Source organism: Babylonia areolata, chromosome 29 (genome assembly GCF_041734735.1).
Source record: "Babylonia areolata isolate BAREFJ2019XMU chromosome 29, ASM4173473v1, whole genome shotgun sequence".
Lineage (NCBI taxonomy): Eukaryota > Metazoa > Mollusca > Gastropoda > Neogastropoda > Buccinidae > Babylonia > Babylonia areolata.
The window spans coordinates 586,009-591,099 of record NC_134904.1 but is presented as its reverse complement, the minus strand read 5'-3'; the positions used below and the strand labels follow the sequence as shown (position 1 = coordinate 591,099).

The 5,091-nt window shown below is 45.5% G+C and overlaps 1 protein-coding gene across 1 annotated transcript in view; it reads right to left on the bottom strand.

Annotated features, from left to right (window-relative positions):
- LOC143274681 (NAD(+) hydrolase SARM1-like) overlaps positions 1-1,610 on the bottom strand; it is an 82,647-nt gene extending 81,037 nt beyond the window's left edge. The window contains exon 1 of the mRNA XM_076578563.1: positions 1,504-1,610. The gene's annotated coding sequence lies outside the window, so the exon portion shown is untranslated. The remainder of the gene's footprint in view (positions 1-1,503) is intronic.
- Positions 1,611-5,091: the final 3,481 nt, after the last annotated feature.

The following is a 5,091-nucleotide window of genomic DNA, read 5'->3' as shown; positions in this document are numbered from 1 at the left end:
GCCCTAGAATTCCAGACATTTTGTAATCTACATTTCAATAATGGTGATAAAAATGTTGCTTTGGTGGTGTGTTTAGGTTTGGGACTACTTAATAAGGCTGTGCTCTCCTAACACAACCCAACATCTACCAGGCTGAGAGACACAGACACTCATACCATTATTCTGCAAGTATCAGCATCATCCCAAAGACACATCCATGAACTGGATGACCCTCAACTGTGTGGTCCCAGCCTTCCATTTTGTGCCCATACCACACTCAGCTCTGGGTAGGAGCCAGCCACATGCCAAAAAAACCAAAAAAACCACCACCACCTCTGATAGGGATTGAACCTGAGTCCTTACAGTCGTTAGTCAGCAACACTAACCACTTCGCCACGGCAGCTGGTGTCACAACCAAACCTTGTCCATGATCCAAAACACAGGGTGAAGAATAGAAAAATACACTGTCCAGTTTGTCCAATCCACAGTCAAACATGTGCTGTCCAGTTTGTCCAATCCAGTCAAACATGTGCTGTCCAGTTTGTCCAATCCAGTCAAACATGTGCTGTATTGTGACAACCACCCATCCATGACAACCACCCATCCATGACTAGCAGAGAATAAGTGAACTATAGATACCTATATACAGGTTCAGTCTAACAACTTAGTATTGTGATGCCCTCAAGGTCAAGTTGTTCTGGGATGAGGTCTTTAATGAACTATTGATAGTATTGTGATGCCCTCAAGGTCAAGTTGTTCTGGGATGAGGTCTTTTTCCATGGAAGGTGGTGGGTTCGTGACAAGGGGTCCTATGAATGAGCTGCTACCTCTTCTGTCTTCATATTCAGCTCCAGTACCCTGCATTCCTAACAGTTCCAACAATGCCGTGAGCATGGGTTGTGTTTTCTCACCTGAATATGACAGTGACAACCCTCCCTTCTACTACCATCCGGAAGTGTGTAGACCTCAGGGGCACCACTGATGACCTAGCAACCAGTCCTTTCCATAACGTTTCCGAAATTTAATTCAACCTGTTTTCTGTGGCAAACTTGATCACAAAGCGATAGTGAATTTAAAGGACTAGAACCCGCCTCCCACTCGTTAATAAAAACAACAACAAAACAACCATCTTCCATACCTAACAAAGTGATAGAACGGGAAACTTCATTTCCTGCACTCTGTGTAACGATGATGTAAAGCGCCCTAGTAGTTTGGCACTGCCTCACCGAATTTCACATGCACTCTGTGACTAACGTGTAACATGCACTCTTCGGCAAACACAGACACTGAGACAGGCGGGCTTTCAGCCACTTCTGATGGTCAATGTTTCGAAAGCGATTGAGTCTCTTTCGAAATCGTAATCAGCAGCGCTTAAAAACAATGGCTTTGTCGATTATGTCGAAATGCTCTTCCATTGACACAAGCCGACAGAGCAACCTAGTTCTATCATACACTGAACTGCGGCGGGCATTCGCCCCGTAACCTAAGAGTACCGATGGTATTTCACGTTACTTCCAGACTTACGCGATACAGACGAGTGCTCGAAGAACTGCAGTTGGTTGCACGCACGAAGGATAAAGACATAAACATCATGGTTCAAAAACCATTTCCACAATTGATGTCCATTGCTTGATCACTTACCGTTTCTGTGTCGTCGCAGCGCGCACCTCTTTCGCAATTCCTGTGTTTTGTTATCAACATTTTGGGTCAGGAACATCTGTGGCATGCCCATTGCTGCGTGTAAAAATAGCCGACAGTATTTCAAGGGGGGTAATTCAGCCAACGTGGAAAGAAATGAATGGTACGAGTTTGCGTTCTTCTCTCTCTCTCTCTCTCTGAGATATGCATCGCTGCCGCTACAGCTGTACAGCTAACAGCTGACATAAAACAGTTCAGAATTCAGTGTCCAGTGTTCAGTATTCAGTGCTCTCTCTCTCTCTGTTTTATTTTGATGTTCCTGAACAGCAGCTCCCACGTTCTTCAGCCGGTATAGAAACGAGTGGGCTTTTTACACGGATTCCCGTTTTGTCTTGCCATTTATACGGACAGCCATGTATGTAATATACTGACACTGATTCCGTTTCCGAGGGTGTTCTGGCTGGGGATGGTGGGTTTCCACAGTCCACCGAATATTGATACGAATTACGGTTCTTTAACGTGCGTATTTGACGTCCTGCGTGTGTCACAGTGTTCTCACTGCCAGGTTCAGGCACTAGCAACCAAGATCTGCACGTGTGCAGACCTCATATAATGGAAAAGTCTCCATCATCAACCTAGTACCAGTCAGTGGATGCAGCAGGGTTTCGGCGAACCAGTGATGACCATAATCTGTCAGTGTAGTGGTAGTACTCTAACCACTTGCCTGGTCTGTCCTCAGCCGGTCTCCTTCACTTGGTCAATGGACAGCCAGCTTCATCATCGGATCTTGACGTTAATCATGCAATCAGTCAATCAGTCTGTCACTACTTTATCTTCTTCATCCCGCATCTGACGAACGGCCACAATCATCAAGTTGATTACTCTGCCGCAAAAAGGGGGGCCGCGTAGAGGTTTGGGACTGAAAGAGAAAGAAAAAGACCAAGTCAGTGAGAGAAAAAAAACAGTCAAGGATAGTGCCGTTTTACCGGTAGGCCACGGCACGGCTAGCGGCTGTAGGGGGAAAGGTTTAAAACTTATTTTTCGAATCAGTAATTCTGAAGCTGGAATAACTACAGTCATCACTCGGCAGTCCATCATAAAAGAAATTAACTTGACTAAGATCACTCACACAGACATGGTGGGTACAGCAGAGGGTGGAAGGAAATGGAAGGAAGGCGGATGTTGAGCTTAGTCTTTTGTGAATGACTATGACTCTCAGTCAAACTAGGAGGCCAAATTGCACTGGCTCTTAGTGCTGCAGCCTTGTGGGTTAGTTGGCCTTTCAGTTGGGTACCATCCCAACACCGACTGTACTAAAACCCTCTTGGCCGAGAAAGTAGGGCTGTGACTTCAAGTTGGACAAGACACCCTCTACTGCCTAACCAAATTCTAGCCCAGATAGTCGGGACAGCAGTTACCTCAGTCCTCTGCTGTTCTGATGGTCATAGTCGAACACGACTGACTATATCACAGACGATGCGGACAATAAAATGACGGTTTCAGTTTCAAGCAGGAGGGTGGCAGAATAGTTAAGACGGTCATCTGCCACTGAATACAGAGAGTACGTGAGGGTCTGGGTGCTGGTTCGAATCCCGCCCTCGCCCTTTCTCCCAAGTTTGACTGGAAAATCAAACTGAGAATCTGTATAGTTATTTGGATAGTCAGTTGATAAACCGAGGTCCAGTATGTAGCTCGCGCTCGGCGCAGTGAAAAAGAACCCATGGCAAGGAGAATGTTGTTCTGTGGCAAAATTCTGTCGAGGAAATCCACTCTGCCGGATAGGTATAGAAATGTATACAGGCTTATGCATGCACTCAACTGAGGCCTAACCAAGCGCGTTGGGTTATGCTGCTAGAACACATCCGCCTAGGAGATGTGGTGTGACGTTTGTCATGCAGTGAGAAACTGAAACATGAATTAAATACGAAAATTGGATGCGCACATAACGACAGTAGTTAATAAGTCATGATCTTGAAATGAAACTCGATTCCTATTTATCCAAAATGGGGGGGATTGGTGGGGGTGGGGTTATGAACTAGATCCAGTGATAGGAGGAAAGGGCAATTACTTCACCTGCTTCACTAATGAAGGCCTTTAATAGAGGACCATGACTACACACACACACACACACACACACACACACACACACACACACACACACACGATAATTTTAGAATGCCGGACTGACTAGACGACGAGCCGGGGTTCGACATACAGATCGAATTGCGCCCCCTTCAAGATTCTGCTGCACTTTGCAAGTGGCTGAAGGTTGGTATAGAAGCTGTGTGTGTGTGTAGTCCCCTTTTGGAGGCCTCCATCGAAGCTTTTGAAATGACGACCCATCCGGGGCAGACAACAATTCGAATACTTTATTTAGATCTGGAAGTGAAACATGATGACATTTTGACAATGTGGATTTCCTATAAAAAGGGACGTTCTTAGTCAAGCAAGTTAGACTAAGATGGCTCTCACGGTGGTAATAAGCTATGTGTCTTGAGTCTACCGACAGGAATCCACCATAAAACTTGTACGTGATGTGAAGGCAGTCCTTCATGCGCCATGTTGGTAGCAGCGCCATGTTGGCAGCAAAGTCCATTCGAGCCGATCGAGTCATCAGAGCCTCAGATCTTGAGGTCTGACCTTGGGGAGTCTTGGGTTATCCATCTTGATTAGGACTTTCCCAATAGAGTGGGTGTGTTTTTGTTTCCGCTTCACTGTGGAGTTAGTGTTCGTTGATACTTTTTATGGCGTAGCACAGAGAGAACTGGAACAGGGGGTCAAGGGTTGTAAAACATTTATACTAATTATACTGATGATGTTGATCATGACGATAATGTGTGTGTGTGTAGCGTTTTGTACTCGTATAATATAATGATTAATAAAATAAAAAAAATGTATTCATTTTTAAAGAAAAAAAACATGATGTGGGCCAGGACAGTTCTCCACTTCTGACAAAGGGATAGGTCTACTGGTAATGCCCCCGACTCGGATTCTAGCAGGCGTCCATGGGATCTAGTCCCTTAAATGGACCAGGGGTTAATACTCCCACTTCCACGATACTTTGGTGGTCCGGGTGCTAGTATTTCGGATGAGACGGTTAAACGGATGTCCCATGGACATCATGTATTTATCGCACGTTAAAGACCCAGGGGCAACAGAACTGGCTATCCGTGACAAATATTCTACAGAAACAAAGTACTTTGATAATAAAACCCACCCCACTCCTCACACTCACCCACGGTCAGTGACAATCGTTGGACTGTTGAGAGTGCACTATAAGTGGCTGAACGAATGCAGAACTAACGCCGGCTCACTCGCACGAAAAAGAAGAATTGTTAGACTGTTGAGAGTGCATGAATAAGTGGCTGAACGAATGCAGAATAAACGCCGGCTCACTCGCACGAAAAAGAACAATCGTTGGACTGTTGAGAGTGCACTATAAGTGGCTGAACGAATGCAGAACTAACGCCGGCT